General features: G+C 45.6%; 1 protein-coding gene across 1 annotated transcript in view; it reads right to left on the bottom strand.

Annotated features, from left to right (window-relative positions):
- Nucleotides 1–23118, bottom strand: part of CCBE1 (collagen and calcium binding EGF domains 1) — a 92206-nt gene that overhangs the window by 39161 nt on the left and 29927 nt on the right. The window lies entirely within an intron of this gene.

Below are 23118 nucleotides of genomic sequence, written 5' to 3' on the forward strand. Positions count from 1 at the left end.
TTAGAATAAACAGTTCTTTATGTTCATTATCATAATTCCCAGGGAATGGGCTGGAGGTAGCTAATTAGCAATTAAGCGTGACCGACCGGGCGGCCTGGGAGCACCATGTAGGACCCAGCTGATGCATGAGTGCATCTTCCAGCTGCACTGAACCCGAGACTCGTCCTGCGGCCTCGAGGACAACTGGGCTTTGAGCTGCGGAATTTCTTCTTCTTCTTCTTCTACTTTTTCTTTTTTTTTTTCTTTTCCCTGTGTTTGGGGGAAAAACTAACAATAGTACTGTTTCAGGAAATGACTAACTGTGAGGAAAAAATTAGAAAGAACCTGAGTCAAAGCGTATCAGTTCCACACTGAGGAGCACTGTTTCTGCATCAGGAGTGACCGACCCCAGACCCCAAGCACAGGGGTTTTGGGGGCAGCCTAAACTCCGTTCCTTGACTTTATTTTTCCATTTCATCCTCTGAGCCCTCAAAAGCACCCAGGGATGCTCGTGGCATCCCCAGCAGGGCAGACCCAGAGATTTGGATGACAAACACAGCATGGCCAAATGTGGGTCCTGGACCTGGTGGCTTTGGCCATCACTCAGCCAGGGAAGGGAAAGCAGCTGAGATAAGTGACTCTCCTCAGAGCAGGCCTGGTTTAAATTCGAGCACAACTAAACACTTCACCAGTTCGGGAGTTACTCCCGGACTTCTCCAGCAGCACAGATTTTTGGTTCAGTTTAATGCCTTCGCTCTGGATTTAACTCAACTTCTAATAATAGGGGTTAATCTCCTCTCATTAACATGGCTTGTTAAAAGATCACAGCAATCTCTCCATGGATTTTAAATCCACAAGTTGACCTGCTCAAGGCAGCAGCAGGTTGACAAAAATCATACTGCTGCTCCCGTCCTTCTGCAAGCCGGGTTTGGTTCTGCTGGGTGCACTACCTAAAATAGCTGCTCGCTAGGATACAGCTTGACTGCTGCCTGAGGTTTTGTGACAGGCTCAGAGATTGTCTCACTTTGGAGATTTCTAAGATTTCAAAGTCCCACAAAGACAGTTTTCCAATTCCCACTGGCCTGCAGGAAATGCTTGTAACCCATGAGTTTGAATCAAAACAGTATTTTTATCAAATCTTGTTCAAGTTATTTTTTCCACTACCAATTTCTCCCCGGATCATTATTTACTTATACATTCTTTGCTACTTAGATACACAGAAGGAGAGAACAAATGCATCAGCCAGCAATGCACTGAGGATCATCTCTGGAAATGCTGATGGCTTCCCACTCAGCAAGCAGAGGTTGATGTATGAGCGTCTAATTCAGAAAGGCAAGTGAGAGAAGGGCATCATTTCACAGAAAAGCACAGAGGTGACCAAAACTCTTACGTAACACAGAGGGATCTACAGTGTGGTTCAAAACCAAACCATTGCTGCACGCTGGACTGCACCGTGTGCACGGTGCCCTAGAGATCTGCCTGTTCTGGATTCAGCAGGATGTTCCTAAAGCAGTGAGGAATTGCATCCAGACCCCTCTGTCTGCAGAGCCAGGGCTGGCTGACGTGCATTGGACACAGAGTGAGCTTGGTAGCTGTACCAGGTGGTGAGCGTGGGATTGCCTGTTGCCCTCAGCTCAGTCTGCCTGCATTTGTCTCTGCAGGCCAGCAGGCAGAAAGGAAAAAGACGAAAGAAGGTCTGGCATGAGATCCCCAAAGGAAGAGCTTGTGGAGGGAATAAAAATGAAGGCAACATTCAATTTTCCTGTTGAATTGAAAGCATGGGAGCTCAGTCAGGTTGAGCTGAAAGAGCAGGACTTGGTCTGCACAGAGCTTCAGCATCTCCCTCCCGCATGGCTGCACAGGGCTCCTGAGGGCACTGACCTACTTTCTGCTCCCTGATGCTCCCAGGTGACCTATAAATGGATGACAGTCCTGTAAATGTGGGACAGCACTGTGGCAGCTCTCATGAGGTTGCACTGCAGAGCTGCTTCCTTCTGCCATGGCCATGACCATGCCTATGACTATGACCATGACCCCAGCCACCCAGTTACATCAATCTGCTAACATTTCATGGAGGCTCGTGTCAAGTCACCCGTCACCACACTATCTCAGCCTCTTAGAAATCGGATCAGATGACTGCTGGTGGCCTAAAGCTATGTGATCCACTTTGATTTACTTCAAAGCCATTGCTGCACATGGGACTGCTAAGCAAGAGCAGCTTGCTCCCAGCCTGCCCAGCTACCTGGGCTGGTTGGGAGGAAGATAAAGCAGCCCTCCAAGTGTTATGACAAGAAGCCTTTTAGCAAAAATGAAGCAGAGAGGCTCTGTTTACAAGAACTGCTTGTAAATGGAAACCAAAACCTGAATTTGAAAGGAAAACCACATGGCCATAATCTCTCTCCCACGAAAGGAGTAATAATTCTGATGTCACCCTGCAAGCTAAGTGGTCTCCCCTATCCAAAAAGGATTACAGCCACATTCCTGGACCATACCTGACCTGCAGGGTTTTCTTGCCGTGGCTAATGGGAGGGTATCCCCCCTCACTGCAGTACATTTCCCTGGCACAGCTGAACCCAAGGTTATGGAACAGCTCAGTTTTCACTTACAGAAAACCCAAACTGTTATTTTCTGGAATGAAACCTTGCTGTGAATATTTCCAGTGGGAATGGATACAAACTCCAGGGCTGACCTCCTTCCAAGACCCTTCCACTCCCAGGCACGGCACTTGTGGGCTGGAGAGTCTCAGAACCACTGGCAGTGGCAATGCAGCAGTTATCAAGAAGGAAGTAGTACTTGCTTTGATGGCACTGTGCAATGCAAACATGGAGTAAGAGATAGCATCAAAAGAGTGAGACCAAAACCAGCAACCTGGCCTTCAGGCCTTTCTCAGCAGATCTGCTGAAGAGGGATCAGCGAGCAGCAACACAAACTGTTAAGTCACTGTCACAGATAAATGCACAAGGAATTAGGCAGGTCCTTGCTCTCCTTGAGAAAACTCAGGGAACACAGAAAGACTCTTATGCCCATGCACTGTGCAATATGTGTGTTTTGCTCCTCCATGACGCAGGAATGAATAAAGGCTCTCTGCCAAGAAATCCCACCAGCGGGGACCTCCTCCACCCACCACACATGAAAAGGAAGGCACATGCATGAAGTCATCCTCCCAGACACTGTAATTCTCTTGGTTACAGAGGACAAACCAGTGCAGATCAGTGAGCACAGTGAAGATAGAGGCTGAGCAGCATTTTGTGCAGCACTCATGTGAAGGTGCCTGAGAACCTGCTGCAGCACGTGCTTCCCAACGTCACAGACTAGCCAGCTCACATCCCAAACTGCTGATGGTTTTCCCAACTGATTTCCAGCCTTCCACTTGCTCTATAAATGCTGTAAATTCCAGGAAAAGCATAAATACTTTTAGTAGCGTCACACTCAGACATCCAAACCAAGGAACAATCTTTCAAGCATCACCTAAATGCAGATCACTCAAGCATCAGAGCTGTGCCTAAGCCCTTTTTTAGTGAGCAGTGGTTGTTCTCCAATATACTTCTGCTAATTCAATGTAGGTACGTGGCATCGTTTTCCTCCATCATAAATGCAGCAGTCAATTTACAAGAGCTGAAACGTTGCCAGTGCCTCTTGGTCACTGTGCTAACCATCATGATAGGCTGGCTGTTTGCAAAAGGGAGTTGCTTTCTTAGTCAATTATACCATTATTTCCAAAAACATGCTTGAAATGACAGGAGATAAGTCTCCACGGGCCCCTCTTGAGCACACTCTGCTCCACATAAACATCAGCGGTGGAGAGCCATGTAAAAATGGGCTGGACCCAAAAGACCAAAGGGCTGGATCGTGGGAGAACTCTGGCAAGCAGCGCAGCCCCGCGATAACGTGGCAGCCAAGGAAAACAGTGCTGCACTGGGGCTGTCCTTCATGAGATGGAAAAGCAGATAAAAAACGTTAACCCCGCAGGTAGCAGCCTGGCCATGACCAGCACATTTCCAATTCCAGGTGGAGTTTGTTGTTTCACTTCTTTTAGAGCATCTCTAGATACTCTTGCATTGTGAGGAGACGCAGTGATAGCCACACCACAACACTGTGCATGTCACCTCCACGCATGGTGCATGTCTCTGTGCACCAGCAGAAGGTGAATGCGTGCTGCCACCCTCCAGCAAAGCACCAAAATCCATCCTACAAGTGTGCGGAGCTGCACCCACTGGGAAATCACAGAGCTTGAACAATTCACCCTTTGGTTTTTTTTCTTCAGTTAAATAATCTGTGTCATATTTGTAGATCCCTCTATAGCCTTCTGCTGGAGATGCAAATTTTTGTGTTTTTGGAAAAGGCATTTCAACTTTTTGCAATAAATTCTTGACAGATGCAAGAACAAGACGTAAAGGAAACATGGGAAATGCTCTTACTGATGGGCTAAGAAAACACTTCAAACCCACACGTCAGCTAAGGACAGATTCATGTGCAGCACATCCTTATCTGCTCTACAGAGGTTTTTGAAAGTATTACTGCTATGAGAGATAAAGGAAATTCACTAGCGTGCACACATCTCCAGTGATGTGCATACATTTCCAAAAAGCATTTTACAGGATTCAGCTCAGAGATCAGAAACTGAAGCCAAAAGATTACAGGATTAAAAACACCGCTCAGGGCGCAGAAGACAAAACACTCAGAATCAGGACGTGACCAGCGGGACAGAAAAGATGAATGAGTTGTCCCAGAGCTGTTTTCCAACAACTGGCTATTTCTTTTTACATAGCTCAGCTTCTGCAGTGTGCTGGGTGTGCTCACTCTGGGTTTTCAGGGCTTTCACACCACTGTGTGAACTTGCTGAATGTTTACAGAGCCCAAGCAGTGGATGTGAGCACAGTGAGGCGGCGGGTCATGCGTTCAGCAATGGTGACAGCAGCAGTGGGTCACTTCAGCTAGTGCAGATTGGTAAGAGTGTGGCACATGGGCTTTTCTTCAACACTGGTGAAAATGCACAGCTAAGGGTGGTGATTGTGTTGAAATCTTATGTTTTGTAGCGGAGAATTTGCTCTACAAGATAACATCATTGTGCTCTTTGCATCTGTTGTAGTTTCCATGGAATTAAACAGGAGGCATTACTTTTGGAGTAACCTACATCTTTTTCATTTTTGCTTTAAATTCTCAGTGTGCCAAAATGAATTTAAATAAGGTCCTGCTTTGAAGTCTAGCAGTTTCCTCTGTGCTAGAATATTATTTACTTTCATCCTTTCTTGAATCTTTGGCACAGCCAGAATGCCAGCCGTGCTATTGCATTTCTCTTTAGATTTATTTTTCAACACAAAATGCTTAGCAAACCCAGCGACCCTAATGAACTCTGTTGCTAATGCAAAACATGCTTTGCAGCACTTAAAAATCAATCAAGCTGCCAGAGATTGCTAAAATAAGTGGCATTTTCTACACATGAAGGTGACACCGGGAGATGAGCAGGCTCTTGGAGTTTGCAGACTGGCTCCATTTGTTACACATTAAGTTCAGTTTTGGCAGTGAAAGCACTAGGAAGGGGGTAAAAATATTAAAAACATCTTATTGTCTGTGTTTACTAATGGCAGGGCCTGATTTTGTGAGGAGCTTCGCTGCTGCAGGGTGCATGGAGCACTGACAGCCTCTGCTTTCATGACCTGGGCTTCCCCTCGCCCCCCGTACCAGCCAGGAGAGCTGCAGAGGGTGCTGAACTGTAACAACGCCCACTGCCTGCCCTGCGGAGGGCTGGTGCTGCTGGCCACAGCTGCACCCTGTCTGCAGACAGTGATAAAGAAGGAGTCATGTTTTTAATACCAGAAGGCGAGAAGACCTCGTATCAGCAAGGACATGAGAAAGGGAACTGCATAACAGCTCCCTCCCCGGCATTCCTCACTATCCGCAATTAACGAGCACCAACCACCAGCCAAACTGAAGCACGACATTGCTGCGAAGGCATGCGTTGTGCAATGCTGGAGGCTCCACTCCATGTACCACAGGACACACGTCCTTCCCATCACAGCCAGGCTGCCTCCTTCTACTCGGTTTAGGTCACGACTGTGGAAATGCAAGATGGAAGCCATCTGCCTTCTGATTTCTTTGCAATTTCATAGAATTGAAGAATTGCTTCCATTGGAAGGGATTGTTAAAGATCATCTAGTCCAACTCCCCTGGAATGAGCAGGGACACCCACAGCTCCATCAGGTGCTCAGAACCCCTCCACCCTGACCTTGGGTGTCTCCAGGCATGGGGCATCCACCACCTCTCTTGGCAGCCTGTGCCAGTGCCTCACCGTCCATATCATAAAAAACTTCTTTCTTATATCCAATTTAAATCTCCCCTTATTTAGTTTGAAGCCATTTCTCCTTGTCCTGTCACAACAGACCCTGCTGAAGAGCCTGTCCCCTTCTTTCTTACAGCCCCTTTAGATACAGACAGGCCGCTCTCAGGTCTCCCGCAGCCTTCTCTTCTCCAGGCTGCACAGCCCCAGCTCTCAGCCTGTTCTCGTAGGGAGCTGTTCCACCCCTCGGATCATTTTGGTGGCCCTCCTCTGGACACACTCCAACAGGCCCACGTCTCTCCTGTGCCGAGCACTCCACCTCTGGACGCAGTGCCCCAGGTGAGGTCTCACAGCGCAGAGCAGAGGGGCAGGATCCCCTCCCTGGCCCTGCTGGCCGCGCTGCTTTGGATGCAGTCCAGGATCCGGCTGGCTGGCTGTGCCAATGAGGAGTAGCAGACTGACCACCCTGATGTTAGCCAGCACCTCAAGAAACAGACGTATTGTCTAGCAGTTGACCTGTGCACAATACGGGCTGCCTATATAAAGCAAGCTTGAATTTCATCCTTGTGTCTCAATTATAGCACAAATTCCATAGGTCTTGCCACAGGCCCCTGGATTGAGAGACAAGTGCTGGTAGTAGTCTTCCAGATCCATGACCAATGTCTGCTTCATCTCTTCTCATTTGTTAATATCCAGCTGATAACTAGAAGAAGGGAAGCAGTAGCTCCCTGCATTGCACCCATCTGTACCTTGGTTATCTCTGGCTGCTTTATTTTCAGATTCGTTATGGAACAGCTGCAAATGGCAAGCCATGTCTGCACCATCATGTGCTTTTCCAAAGCCCATAAAGGTCGTGCTCAGCATCAGCTGCCGTGTAGCTAACCTTGAAAGACCATTTTCCAGGTTGCAATGTGACTCACACAAGATTTCTCCTTCCTTTGGATGAACAGATTCCTCCAGCTTGGTGCTTGCTGTTCACTGCCTCTGATAATATTTGTACTGTGTGTTAGAGAAGAACGTGGCTGACTCCTCATTTCCTACGTGTGAAGGCATTCTCCTTCTGAAGGGATTTTGTGAGGAGCAATATTCCACTTACAGGATTCTTCTCTTCCTACACTATGTCGAGGAGTTAATAGACTAAATAGAAGAAGACACAGCGCTGAGCACTGATTAACATCTCTCTAGGCTATTAGATTGTTAGCATCCTGTCCTTGGCATGGTTTTGGTTGAGACTCTGACAATTCCTAGACATGTTTCAGGGACACAAGGAGGGTCATTTCCCTGGAGGAAGTCTGGATGCAGATACCTACTCTCTGAGTAAAAAATTATTAGAGGGCGGTGAGGCACTGGCACTGCTGCCCAGAGTGCTATGGTGCCCCATGGCTGGAGCTGCTCAAGGCCAGGTTGGATGGGGCCCTGAGCAACCCGATCTGGTGGGGGCAACCAGCCCATGGCAGGGGTTGGGGCTGGGAGGGCTTTCAGTCCCCTCCAACTTAAGCCATTCTGTGTTTCTGAGATAGTTAGGAGACCAGGGAGGCGCACTGGTCCCTGGCATGGTAAGGTGCTGGTGTGGATGGAGTCACAAGGTGAGAGTCTTGTTCTTTTTGCTTTTAAATACACCCTATGACATGTTTTGGTTGACTTTAGCAGAGCTATAGGAGGACATAAGCTACTAGCCATGGGAGAAAGAGATGAAAGAACCCAGATCTAAGGGGTGTTCAGGTTAGAAGGGACCTTTTGAGGTCCAGTCCAGGCTCAAAGCAGGGTCAGCTACGAGATCCAACCAGGTCTCTGAGGGATTTACCCAGGCTGGTTTGAGAACCTGTAAGGACAGAAACAGAACCACACCCTCAGGTGCCTTAGCAGACGGCAGCTTGCTGGTCAGACTCAAACACTGAAGCTTGAGCTTGCTCACATTCATGTTGTTGCCTATTTTCATTTCAGTTATTTGTTAACTTGCAACAAATGCATGTAGCAGATTCTTGGTTGCATTGCTCTTTTTCCAGGGGGGCAAGTAAAACCTCTGCCACACAGACTGGGGGCTGTGGTTTATGACAAAACAGAAACCATATTGGGATGCAGGCTGTAGGACACCAAGCCCTGTACTCTATGGAGCAGCTAAGGACATGTACATAATCCGAGGCATTTGGCGCCCCTATTTTTGCAGAGTAGGCAGGAATATGAGAGCCCTCCCAAAATCCAGCTTCTCATGCTAGCAACTGAGTACGTTCATATTTTCTCACTCAGAGAAGAGACTGTCCAACATCTGATCAAACCATGAGCTCCAGTGATTTGGATTGCTACACTGCATCTTACTGCTGATCTAACGAGACCATAGCCAGGACAGATTCCTTTATTCATCATTAAGCTATCATTAAGGGCTATATATAGCCCTTTTCTAATATTTGGATTCTGTGCTTGTTTGCCCAGGGATTTATGGGTTTGTTCGTGCTCTGAGTCACCATCCTCTGTTTGGAGAGCAAATGTGCACTGGCCTGCAGTCTGCTCCCAGTTGGCCATGGTCAACTAAAGGAGGTGATGGGATGGGCAGCAGCTGAGCTTCACCAACAGCTGGTAGCTTAACTGTTTAACATTTTATAATGAAATTATGTTTACAGAGCTACTTAATTCCAGGTCTTAAATCGAGCACATGGTGTCCGTCCCAATTACCCTATGCTCTTCTGTAAAAACTCTGAGGTGGCCTCAATTATTTTCCATGTGAACTTATCAAAACTAAACTGTCTCTTCATAAGTGAGATTGAAAAGATGGAAATATGTTTTCAACGCTGTAAATTTATCTCATCGGTGTTCTAAGAACCAGGATTTTTGATGGTTCCCTGTTGCTGTTTCCCCACGTTTGAAAATCAAACCAGAAGAGAAATGGGTGACTGCAGTGTGTAAGTGAAGAACTGATGGGATAAAAGTTCTGCCGTGGAGGCAGAAATCCTATTTATGTTGTATGTATAAGTAAATGATTGCAAACAAACTTGGCGAATTGGTGATGGAGAACATAGGGATGTTTCTTCTGCTGAATTCAGTATGTGAGATCATGGCTAAATTATAAGCACTACAAGTTGTTTCTAGGGAACAGATACTCACTTTATTCAGGTTCTTCTTGGACATAGAGTGCAACATATCTGTTTTAAAATAGAAACATCTGGCATTCAATCAGAAGTTTAGCTCATAACCATTGCCACTAAAGTTATGTGAGCTACTGGGAAGTGCTGGGCACCGTGATCCTGTCTGTGCTTGGCAGTGGTGGTTCATTCTTGGTGCCCTGGGGAATAGGGCACATGCTCATCGCAGCAGGAGCAAATGCAGGTGATTTGGGATTGGCTGTGCACCAAAATTCAGGAGTAGAGACAGTTATATACAAGAGTTCGCATGCCAGTGTGCTGGAGATAACAATCCTTTGGGAATGTTTTCTCCTGGCCTGAGTTATAAAATAAGAATGTTGTTGTCTGGAACTCCTTTGTTAAGAAAATTTGAAAGCTTTTCCAATTATCTGTGCTTCTTTCTGAAGAAAGTGTCATCAAAATTGACACAGTCATAGTAAACATTTAAATGATGATTAATCAGCATTTCCCAGTAGTGGGGAATTACCACGTTCAGTTCAAGCAACAAAAGAGTGCACTGGTGAAAGGAGGCTTTGCAAGATGGTATGAGAGGGTGCTTTGGAGCAAAGCAAAGCACCGTGCAGTGTCCGGGTTAGGAGCCATGCTCGCGGCTGTGAATGCCCCATGTGGAGCTGTCCCTCATCTCAGCATCAACCAAGCACCATTGCTCTGCATAACGAAAGGAAAAGTAAATAAAATAACTCCAATTGTAGCTATTTTTAAACGCTCAGTCTGTGGAATGCTGCTTTTTAAAAATATTATGGCTTGTTTTGCCCCCTCCATGTGGACTGACTCTGGAACTTATGTAGTAAGCGCTGAACAATCAAAAATATGGCATTGACAGTACAGGGGTAACAAGGGTAAGCCCTGCCCTGCTGCCGTTACAGTGATAACAATGGGATTATGTCAAGCAAAGCTGTGGAATTTTACTTTTTGTTTTAACTGATGCACAGGCACTGAGGAATTAATCAGTCCTTGCACATCTTGCTGGGCTGTGGACTTGCAGAGAGTGCTTAGGTGCTTTTTTCAACCCCTTTTTGGTGATAATACATTCTTGGAAGCAGCTTCAGTTCCAACACCCGTGTCAAGAGTTCTTCAGATGAGATAAGGAGAGTTGTTAAAAATGCACCCAAACTTCTCTGAAAAAAAAACAAAAACATATGTAGCATCACAGAACAACAGAATTGTTTGGATTGGAAGGGACCCATAAAGGACATCTGATCCAACTCCCCTGCAGTGAGCAGGGACACCCACAGCTCCATCAGGTGCTCAGAGCCCCTCCAGCCTGACCTTGAGTGTCTCCAGGGATGGGGCATCCACCGCCTCTCTGGGCAATCTGTTGACCCATCTCTCAGCATGACTGACCTAAATCATAGATCTGAGTTTCATGTGTGTATGGAACAGTGGGTAGCTGACAGCAACTGCAGGATGAGCATTTTTTGCAACTTCTGACATGACTGGAGAAGTATGTGTGTTCACCAGAAGTTCAATCCTTTTTTATTTACTATTTTTCCTCTGTTATTTATAAAACATCACAGCAACGTAAATATCCTACATGAAAAACTTACTGCATCCTGTTTAAAATAGTTGTTTTATTGCATTCAGGCCATATTTCCTGGACACTTAAAACCAAATTTGCTGGCCAACACTCTCTTGTGCTTGATGGAAGATTTATACCAGTGAATGCATATCTGTTAAGTGCCTGTGGTGCTTGACGGCAAAGTAACTTTGCTCAGAATTTCCACTGGAATGCTGCTCTATGGGAGCTTCTGATTGACACATTGGATTTTGCCAAATTGTATTATCATAAACGGTGCAAGAAAGCTGCTCCTGAGTGTGAGATATTAAGTGGGCTTCCAAAGAGCCTTTCCGCTCGTTGCTTACCTACCTCTTGGAAACAAGCACGAGAACATTTTTTGTCGGGGAAAAAGAACAGAGTGTTTTCAGAGACATATCATAATTTGTCCCCTAAGGGTTCATTGAAGAATATTCTTTAGAGAAATGATTTTTCATTAGGATAAGAGAGCCTGTATGATTTTAGAAGTTGTGCGGGTTCTGGAACAATCCCAGCTAGCGAACAAACTTTCTTTTCTCTTTGTGGTAAAAGCTTATTATTCACAGCAAAGAATTCAGCCCGTCAAGAAACTCAGATCTGGCTTCCATTTTAATAGTCCTCCTCCGCTCTCCTCTCCTCCAGCAGACTTTTGTGTTTGTTGCGAAGGTTTCCATTTTACCACAAGCATAATTTCAAGATGCAATAACATTGTTCCCTTTATTAGGTTATTCAGTTGCTGCTTAGCTGGTAAGGCAGCTGGCTCCCTTGTCTGTCCTATGACTCAGCTCAGAGGAATGCCCATGTTTAGCTTCACCCATCACAGGCAGAAGCTTTCCAGCCTGGCCAGGGCACTGCAAAGCAGTTTTACCCTGCTGGGACCTGAGGTTCACCTGGTATTTCAGGGATAAAGGACAACTAGAGGAAACACTTCCAGGTCTGGAACCTGATCCATTCCATCAAACGTGGTTCCCCACAACATCCTTCTCTCCAAATTGGAAAGATATGAATTTGATGAGTGAGCTATTCAGTGGATGAGGAACTGGTTCTGAGTTAGTGCCCAGAGAGTGGTGGTCAATGGCTCAGTCTCCGGATGGAGATCAGTGGTGAGTGGTGTCCAACAGGGGCCGGTACTGGGACTGACGCTCTTTAATGTCATTATCAGTGACACAGACAGTGGGATGGAGTGCACCCTCAGCAGTTTGCAGATGACACCAAGCTGTGCAGTGCAGTTGACACACCTGAGGGACAGGATGCCATCCAGAGAGACCTAGATAGGCTGAGCAGTGCGCCCAGGTGAACCTCCTGAGGTTCAACAAATCCAAGTGCAAGGTGTTGCACCTGGGTCATGGCAACCCCCACTGCCAGTACGAGCTGGGGGATGTAGGGATAGAGCACAGCCCTGCCAGAAAGGACCTGGGGGTACTGGTGGAACTGGTGGATGGCAGCTGGGCATGAGCCAGCAGTGTGCCCTCACAGCCCAGCCAGCCAGCCGGATCCTGGGCTGCATCCAAAGCGGCGCGGCCAGCAGGGCCAGGGAGGGGATCCTGCCCCTCTGCTCTGCGCTGTGAGACCTCACCTGGAGCACTGCGTCCAGAGGTGGAGTGCTCGGCACAGGAGAGACGTGGGCCTGTTGGAGTGCATCCAGAGGAGGGCCACCAAAATGATCCGAGGGGTGGAACAGCTCCCTACGAGGACAGGCTGAGAGCTGGGGCTGTGCAGCCTGGAGAAGAGAAGGCTGTGGGAGACCTGAGAGCGGACTGTCTGTATCTAAAGGGGGCTGTAAGAAAGAAAGGCCAGGCTCTTCATCAGGGTCTGTTGTTGTGACAGGACAAGGAGAAATGGCTTCAAACTAAATAAGGGGAGATTTAAATTGGATATAAGAAAGAAGTTTTTTATGATATGGACGGTGAGGCACTGGCACAGGCTGCTAAGAGAGGTGGTGGATGCCCCATGCCTGGAGGCACCCAAGGTCAGGGTGGAGGGGTTCTGAGCATTTGATGGAGCTGTGGGTGTCCCTGCTCGCTGCAGGGGAGTTGAACCAGATGACCTTAAAGGGTCACCTCCAACTCAAATGATTCTAGGATTCTATGATTTTATGACGTTGGCCCATGACATCAGAGGCAGATGCTGGTCAAAAGGAAACAGAGGTTGAACTTTCCCACCAATATTCTGTTACGTTTTGCTGCCATGCTACAGATGGCAGCAGAATGACAGTCTGACAAGATTGCATCTGACATGGAAGTGCGCATGAAGGAAAGAAATAATGGCACCCACTGACATTCACTGATGCTTGCTGAACATTTATGGAGACCAAAGAGAGGATGTCAGTACAGTGAGGCGGTGGGTGGTGAGTTTCAGCAGTGGCAACAGTATGTAAGAGACAAGCCAGACAGCATCATCATGCAGTGTTTGGGGTAGGAGCCTTGCTAGTGGCTGTGAATGCCCCATGTGGAGCTGTCCCTCATCTCAGCATCAACCAAGCAGCATCGACTATTTCCTGAACAGCCACACACAGTTGTCACACGATGAAATGAAGAGCATCTCAATCAGCTCATCCCTGTGAACTAGCTAATGGTGGTGACTATGCTGAAAAATAGTCCTTTGTAGCTGAGAATTTGTTCTATCAAATAGTGTTCTTGTGCTCTTTCTATCTGCTGTATTTTCCATGGAAATAAATAACAGGCACTACTTTTGCAGTGACCTTCATACACTGTGTGTCAAGCAAGGTGTCATATGGTATTGCCTTTTGGTCTGCACCCCAGAACACAAATATCTGGGCACAAGGACTGTGGTTCTGCTCTGCATGGCAACTAATGCAACAATCCTCCTGCAGGGCTGGGAACGCAGGCTCCGGGAGCACAAACAGTTGCTGGCCTGAGCTTGCTGTTTCTTTGCTTAGCTTATGTAAGCACAGACATGCACAGGTTGAGGAAGGAAGGAGGATCATCAGCTCCTTGCTCATGAATTCGGATTTTTTTCCCTATTTTTGCTGACCTCTGTGTTCATAACCAAAAAGTAACACAGCATCACTGCATTCCAACGAGTCATCTCCATTGTTGTTTTTTTTCTGATTTACAGCACTAAATCAGACTTGCCATCAGAACATTGCTGTGTACAGTTCCGTGGAGGCAGTATTATTGTAGCTGTCAAGAATTAGACAGGTTTTAGAAGCTGGAACCAATTGCCAGTTACAAAGAAAGAGGAACCTCTACATAAATGTCTTAGGATTTCCTGTTATTGCAGATTGATTCTTGTGATGCAAGGCAAGATTCATTTTTTTCCCCCAATAATTAAACACATGTGAAGTAGCATTCTTTCCAGTCCACAACAATGACTTTACTGGAGATTGTTTTGACAGAGTTTTCAGTCGAAATATTTTTCATTAATATAAATAAGTTTATTTCTCAAAGTCATGACTCTGCAGTGATATCATGGTATACCAATCTACTTTTTGAGGAAAGATGTTATTTTAGGAACAGTAGTCCCAATAGGACTCCTTGAAGTCTATCTTAATCCATTCCATTTGCTTGAATTTTTTGGGCTTGCTGACAAACATGAGCTTGGTGCAAAATGCTTCAGCAACAACAACAACAAAAGAATATTTTGTAACACCAGTTTCAAAAGTATTTTGCTGTTTTATACAAGAAAATGTAAACATGACTGTGATTCAAGTCCCCTGGTGTTCCTTCCTACACAGCATTACTAAGGTAAACTTCTCAGCTAGTGAAATAGAACTGAAAAATTACTGCTTTTGATAGGAAAAATGTGGAATGCTCATTACTGCCTGGAAGTGGACCATGGCCCCAGCCCAAAGCTTGTTGATGTTAATGGGAATCCTTCCCTAGTATCTTAGTTAGCAGGAAATGCACTGTCAGGAAACGTGTTTTTTCTCAGTATCATGATCTAATCACTAGAGATAACACCACGGTTTCAATATGGAACTGAAATACTAGCGGGAGAATCACAAATCTCAAGCGGGTTGTTGAGCAATTCCAGAGAGGCCAAGAATGGTAACTGGCCGTGCACCCACATGTCCAAGGGAATGCACTTTATGGGTCTTCATCCCGGGAGCAATGACTGCACACAATAAGCAGGGGGCATCAGATAACCAAAGCCTGAAATAAGCCCTTTGTATCTTCCCTGTTGCTTTTTACTAAACGTGGGATAATGTATCTCCTATTGCCTCCACTGAAGCAATTCCTTTGCCCCCCACAGTGGCTTTGGGTGAAGACCCAACTCCGTGTTCACCTTGACTGAGCCCTCACACCCCTTGCCCTCCCCTTCTCTGTTGCTTTTTGTGCCGGATGAATGAACGCTCGCTCGAGCGTTGAGGCGCACGGCAGTTTAAAAGGACTGGTTTGTTCAGATCTCCCAGCTATCCACAGGGGAATTCCTCACAAAAGGAGATCTCCCATTAGGAATTACTGTGCTACCTTTGAAGACTGCTTACCAGCACTGCTGCTTTTTATTTGAAGAGGTATTCCAGCCTTCTGAAACCACGGTGCATGTACCATCTTACAGGCAGACTCCTCAGAACAGCTCTACAGGCCAAGTATCTGGATGTTGGTTTATGAATACCTAGCTTTTTTTTTTTTTTTTTTTCCAGACAGCCCTGTCATTTGCAAAGACATGGCTTGGTGGGCACGGTGATGATGGGTTGACAGTTGGACTAGATGATTTTAGAGGTCTTTTCCAACCTGGATGATTCTGTGATTCTGTGAACCCCACTGAAAACAAAAGTCTGCGTTGCCTTTATTGCCTTAAGCATCCCACTCCGGAGAAGGCTGCTAGCAGCCTACATTGTGCTGAGCAACACATCCAGTAACACTTTAAATCTGACACATTCAAAGTACCCTAAATCTAACAGATTCAGTAACACCCTCAATCCAATAGTAACATTCTCAGTCCAACACATTCAATAGTACCCTAAGTCGTGCAGTGCTCCCTCCTGCAGGTCCCTTCCTTCCCTGGATGTGTCTCGATGCCTGACTTCGGGATCTGGACAGCATTAGGTGGCTGAGTGCCTTGAAGTCAGTCCCTGCAATACCAAAATCCCACAGAGCTCAGCCTAGAGCAACAGCCTGATGACACCCAGCGGCTGCAGCTATGCCAGGGAGGATCCAAGTTCTCCAGATGCTGCTGAAGGAACCGCTGCTGAACCAAACAGCCTTCCCCTTCCTAAGGATGCACACAGTGCTTTCCTGAACACAGAAACAGATGCATCCCATCTCCTTGACTTTGAGCACGCACTCCTCTTTCTGGCTCCAAACAGGGATTTAGGAGTGCTGAGAAGTTCCAAAAACTGAAACGCAATGTCTGAATGCTATAAAGCTCCCAAGTTGGCTGCTTTAAGCTCAAGAGGGGGCCAGTACAGCACAAGTGGGGCAGCACATGGCACATCCTCAGAGTGCAGTCCGCATGGGCAGCCCAAACCCCTCTTTGCCAAATCTTCATGTGTTGGGTAAATGCTCTCCACAGTACGTACTGTACTGTCCTCCAGAAAAAGAGAGAAGATAGAAAAGACAAGAGAGAAGATAGGCAGGGAACCCGCTTCTGAATGATAGAACTGATTGTAAGCATAAGAGCTCAATACTTATTTTTAAATCAGGGAGGTTAAGAAATAGTTCCAGGCATGTGCTGTGAAACAGCACATGAATGTTTTTCTCTCTCTTTTTTTTTTTTCCCCTGTAGCTGGGATAATGAAAAAGCTGCACAGAACAGCTATAACTAGACCACTGCTCATTAATCATTTGTCTAATCCATGCCCAAGTTGTCTTAACTTCATTTTTAGAAATTCACCAGCTAAACCAGAACATCATTCTGAGGCCAAACTGGAAAAAATCAGAGGAGTTCTCTCATGAGGTAATCTCATAGCGGAAGAGTGCTTCATCCCATGTGCAGAGCTATTACCCAAATATCGCCAAGCTGAAGTTTTGGTTGAAATTATTTATACGTGTGCTGATCTGCATGGGCAGATGGGGATGAGAATGGCTTTGCAGTGCTTGGTGTGAACTGGGGGCAGTGCACCGTGACACAAAAATTAAGGATTTATAACATGATGTTACGTTAAGGGGTGAGAAGTTAAAAAGCAGAGGAAGAAACATCCAGAATGGAAAAACAGGCAGCTTCCCACGTGAAGGAAGAGAAATAGTGGGACAGAGACCTGCCTGAGCTGTTAACAGAGATCAATGCCTGTGAATTATCAGCTGCAGAAAGTGGCAGGACCTTTGGCTGACAAAGCATCTGGAAAGTCATGCTCACAAAAATCCAAGAGACACCAGAACGCCAACAGACATCCCTGGGAAACACGCTGGGAAGAAATGCAGCACATCCCAGAAGGAGCTTCTACGCATTCATTCAAATTCTAATTCAGTGTAAAACATCCAGGAAAGAGACCTCAGAGATGTGAGGATTCCAGTGAAAACATCTGCTTAGTGCACGGGAAGATGGGTTATGTAGCCAAGAAAATATTAAACTGCCTCAAGAAAGATAAAGCAGCAGTATTAGTGTTCCAGCAATAGGCTCAAACTTCTAGAAATCACTGAAGCTAATTCTTGTTTAGGGGAGGATTCTGTTCAGCTGCATATACTGAGACATGCCCCGAGCATCTTGGAAATCCTGGTCTGCACAGGGATATACGTCTGCTGTAGTATTAAGAGAGAATGGCCACACAAACAATAGACTGAGACTTGCCATGTAGGTACACACCAGCCTGTGTCTGTGGCACTCCTGAGAAGTGGGATTGGAGTAACAACTTACTGGCAAGGCCAGTAACAGATATTAGTAGAACTTTAGAAGTGCTTGACTTATGCCAAGAACTAAAAACACAGGCATTTTTTGTCTCTGACTTCAAATATGCCTATGGAAGTGGCAGTCTGTAAGAACAGAGCTGTTTTAAGGGACAAAGCTGAAACAGCTGATGAAGGAGCGTTGGTACAGCCAGTAGGTATCCATCACCTCTCAAACACCCTGCCTGGCAACTCAGCACCCACGCTGACAGTGGAAACATACCCGCACGCAGCAGCTGCTGAACTCGTTAACATCCAGCCTGTGTCTGTTCTCATTACCGCCCCCAGGACATCTCAGAAAGCCCAGGGACCAGCCCATTTCCGAGCCTTCCCACATTCCATACTCAAATGGCACTCGAGGTTTACAGGTACTCAAGCTGAGCAGTTGATGGAGGAGTCATGTGCCAGCAGCTTGGTTAAAAAGCAGCTGCTCACACAATTCCCAGGCTTTACCTTTGCTTTCCAGGAACAGCCTCTCCATTAGCACTTGGTGAAAACTGTAATTTATATCCCAGCTTGCATGCCACATCAGACAGAGATAAGGAGCCTTCATTTCACCAGCTCTCCCGTTCCCACAGTTTATCAGCAAATCCCATGATCCCCATCCTGTTTAAAGAAGTCATCTTAGGCAATGCCTGTAGCAGAGCCCACATCTCCAGGGCGGGCACAGCACCCGTGGGCTTGACCCACCTCTTCAAGCTGGAAAATCTCAGCAGTGGGCAGCTAAGGAGTCTGCTAGCACAGCAGTTGTCAGCTACTGCTGTGCTAGCAGAAACACAGCCAGATCCCGGAGATGTAGAGCCACCTTGCAAGCTCTGGTCACCATTCTTCCCTGCTTTTACACGCAGGCAATTTCCAGAATAGAAGTGAATTCCTCAGTAGTTTCTTCCTAATTGATTACAAATGAAGAACTCCTTTTGTTCAGTGGAAAATATATTTTAAGAGATGTTTAGCCCCAAAATTAGATTTAAGCAGTTTTACGGATTAGAAGCAGTATGAGGGATTAGAAACAGGACTTTAAAGGAGGAACTTTTGTGCTGGAATAACTTCTACTGAATAAAAGTCCATAAAACATACCAGAGTATGTTTTACTCTGACACCCTTGAAAATGCCACATAATGTGACACAGCAGGACCACTATAAGAAGCAGGGAGCATCAGATGAAGCTAGTAAGCTTAATGTGATACATAAAAATAATGGCTAGTTGAAACATGTGGGTCAATGTCAAGTCATGATAAAGCTGTCATCCAATTAAAAGAGACATTCACAGAAGAGAAATTCTTTGGAGTTATTGAATAGATAGAAATTAGATCATGGTCACTGACTCCCTGAGTTGAATACAGTTGGAAAGTGGAGAAAAGCAGCAGTAAGGTATTGAGTATTGAGTATTGAATATTGACTGTTGAGTACTAAGTGTTGAATATTGAGTGTTGAGTGTTTAGTATTGAGTGCTGAGTATTGATGTTGGGCACTCATGAAGATGAGTTATTGGGACAGGTGAATTACCAGTGTTGCTCATCCTGGTGATCCTGGCATTTTTTGGTGGTGTTTTAGGCATTGCAGCTCAGTGGACAGGAGGTGTCAGAAGTGCTGAGTTAGTTAAGCATTATCATTGTGCAGGGTTGCACAGAGTATCTGTGTAATGGCAGTAGCATTTCTGGGGAAGAGAATAGAAATTCCATGATGCAGAAAAGAATCATCTATAACGAGTTGACAAGAGACTTGCAGGCAACTGACGCTGTTTGGCTTTCTGGACAGATGCTGCCATGGAGCAACTTGTCTCTTTATTGCCATCGCACCTATCTGACCAGAATTAGGGGTATGTCCCCATACATGACACATGGTATCAGTGATCACAACCACTGAGCTATGAACATTTGAACCAACAAAAATGTGCTTAGCTAAAAAGAGGTTAACAGCGCAAAAACTCACTAAGCTATGAAGTAGAGCTCTTAGTTGTGTAATGTGAGCTAGCTTAATGTTGTTTTAATCTTAGAATAACAGAGTATCTAAGGTCTTCCATTTCTCCCGCACCACAGGGAGCACAGGGTGGCTATTTGAGCTGTGAGTTAAAATGGGGGCGATAGGTGACAAACAACAATTTGGACAAATCCGAGATTAAAGGTTGCCTTTCCTTCCCTCTCCACCAGAATATGATATTTTGACAGCTGAATGTGCCTTGCTCTCCTGAGGGATGCAAAGATACAGACTGAGATCTGACATCACCAATTGCATCAAGCAGCAGCAAGCAGCTGCACACACACAGTGCTGCAGCAGCCACAACCCGAGCGCTCCTGTACTACTGGTAACGGTGAAGCTCTTGAAGTACAGGTTAAAATCAGAGTGGAAGTTGAGGCTGCAGATTTTGGTCTATTCGGAGACTCTGTTCCACACAGAACTTCCCTCCCTCCCTCCCTCCCTCCCTCCCTCCCAATGTACTGCAGTTTTCTTATTATTTCTCCAAAAGTTTAACCCAGGCTCCATCCCCACAGGATTCACCCACAACACAGCCCCACAGCTTGCCAGCAGCCCCATGGAGATGGCTGTTCTGCGCCTGGGAGGAGAGCAGAAATCTGCTCCCTTGGAGAAGGGGAGGAACGAGAAGATAACACCAGAGGAGGATACAAACAATGAACACCCAGAGGACTCGCGCTCAAAGAGGGAAATGCCCTTACACAATAGGAAAATGCACGAGGCAGATTAAAATGCCCACCCAGGTTTGACAACACTATGGACTGTCTCCTATTCTTTATTCTTCCGAGTCAAAAACAAAACAAAGGCCTATTTTTTTAAGATTAAGACCAGAGACAGTGGGATTATAGGAGAGATTTGACAAAATGTATAACGGAGGGACTCGGCATGCAAAGGGGTTTGGAGGAATGCCAAAGGTTCAGGTCACAAAAACTACACTGCTTCTTCTTCTTCTCCTTTCAAAGTCTTCATAAATAAGCATTGTCAGGCACAAGCAATTGTTCTTCTTTTTTTTTTTTCTTTCAGATATGACAACAGTGCTTTAAACTTGGGAAGTACTCCAAATTCAACTTTTGCATAACAACCAGAAGTCTGAATCCAAATATGCCAACGTTTTTGCTGTTTGGGGGGTGATGAAGAGTACTCCTTGTTATGAAATTCGGCAACACAAAGAGCAGAAAGTTCATCCAGCTTGCTGAGTGTCTTCAGGAATTAGTATATAAAGTGATAGATAAGTGTAAATACACACACACAGTTTCCCTAAATGCATATGGCCTTAAGTTGCACCAAGGGAGGTTCAGGTTGGATATGAGGAAAAATTTCTTCTCAGAAAGAGTGGTGAGGCACTGGAACTGGCTCAACTGGACTGGCTGCCCAGGAAGGAGGTGGGGTCACCGTCCCTGGAGATGTCCAAGAACCATGGAGATGTAGCACTGAGGGACATGGATTAATGGGCATGGTGGGGGTGGGTTGGGGTTGGACTGGATGACCTTACAGATCTGTTCCAACCTCAATGATTCTATGATTTTATGACTGTATATTATTAACCTCGGTAGCTTCTGCAAAGAGATATTCTTGTTATTTTGCCACCCTAAAGGTAACATTCATATTTATGCTAAGAACTGGAATGAATTCAGTTATCTCACTCTGTTCAAATTAGGATTGGGAGGAAGAGAGTAGAAAAGGGTATGCATCACTTAGAGGAAAAATCACACAGCTAACCATTTTCTGTAGCCAATGACATTCAATCAACTATGTTAGGGACCTCTCCAGCCTAGAAACATGATGAAGCAAAATAGAGAAAAAAAGAGCAACAACAAAAAACGATATTAAAGCAAGATCCACTCCCACTGCAGACAGAGCTGAGTTAGTGTACACAGGGATAAGCACAGGGGAGGGAGAGACACCACCAAAATGGGGGAATCCTCTGCATTTGGATTGCCACCAAGTGCTCCACATCATGAAAGTGCAGGTGAAACTGCTTGAAAACACCAAGCTGCTCAACCAAACAACTTGGCACTTCCAATGGGACACTCATGATGACACTGTCCACAATGCAACCATCTCTTTTTCTAGCAACAAGTCGGGCTGTTGTCTATCTTACTTCAAGCCATTCCAAGAACATGTATAGAGAGTGATTTTCAACCACAGTTTTGGACCCTAAAGCCAACAGAGTTGACGTGGGCTCACATGGATGTGCAAGAAGAGCCCCAGAGGTTGAATATGGCTCCAGAATGCCACAGGTGCTGAACAGAGCTCACAACCTCTTCTTGCAGTTAAGCAAAGCCTCAAATGTAGGATTCTCAATGAAGACCCAAGGTTGAGCAACTGTTTTAAGGAGCCAAAGGCTTCCTTTCGTACCTGCACAGATTGCAGCTCTGTGCTGGCCCTTCTCTAACAAGCAAGCCCACCAGCTGTTTGATTCAAAGCTTTCCTCATCCTCCAGGAATCCAGATGCAGCTTTCGGCACGATCCCAGCTCAAACTATTTTTAAAGCCCCTCTGTGCTATTCAAATGACATGATAATTAAGATTAGAAAACAACAATCAACCTAAACTCTCAGAGTAACATAGAACCTAAAAAAGGAAAACAAGGTTTGTTTTAATTGTGCAATCCTTCTCTCGGATGAATTTGTTAGACAGTTTGGATAGGAACCTTTTAAGTAAGCCAAGAAGTTTAGAAGGAATAAAAGGAATGTGTTAGTGTATCCAAATTTTTAAAGCAAATTTCAGAGTGTTTTGCCATTTTTAAGTGCAGTGTTTTGGCTCTCCAAATATTACATGAGTTTAAGAAGTATATCTTATTTTCAAGTTACTGGAAAACTAAATCAAACCATCACCTCAAGTACAGCATGTGCGCTCCAAATGCCCGGAAAGACGAAACGCTGTAATACAAAACTACTTGGGATATTAATAGACACAAGAGGAGCATAAATAACCAGTGATGATAAGACCAGAAAACTGCCACAGGTAGGTTAAAAAAAGTCTGTTTAACCCAGCCTTGACTGCAGCAGTAACTAGAGGAAAGAACATTAGACATTGCCAAGCCTTGAGTGGTTCTCCTCCAGCATCCCTCCCCTCTTCCAGCAACAAGTTACTGGGCCACATCCCAAGGAGGTGGAAGCCCAACAGCCACCACCAGGGCCACCGTCTGCCATACTGGCGCTTTGAGGTGACAGAAAGGGGAGAACTGGGGCAGCCCAGAAGGTAATGCCATTGAAAAGGCTGTCTCAGCTATGTAACTCCCTTAGCCAAGAATGCCAGTTTAAAGACTGTGAAAAAGAAATCGTACTGCAATTATTATTCAAAAAATAGTGACATTACTGCTTTTTGATTAAACAATCCTGCACATGGGGATTACAGGAAAAGGTCAAACAAAGGCTTTGGTGCACTAACAAAGCTGCGCTGAAATCTTGGAAAGACCTCAAGTTTC

The sequence above is a fragment of the Numida meleagris genome, chromosome Z, assembly GCF_002078875.1.
Source record: "Numida meleagris isolate 19003 breed g44 Domestic line chromosome Z, NumMel1.0, whole genome shotgun sequence".
Taxonomy (NCBI): Eukaryota; Metazoa; Chordata; class Aves; order Galliformes; family Numididae; genus Numida; species Numida meleagris.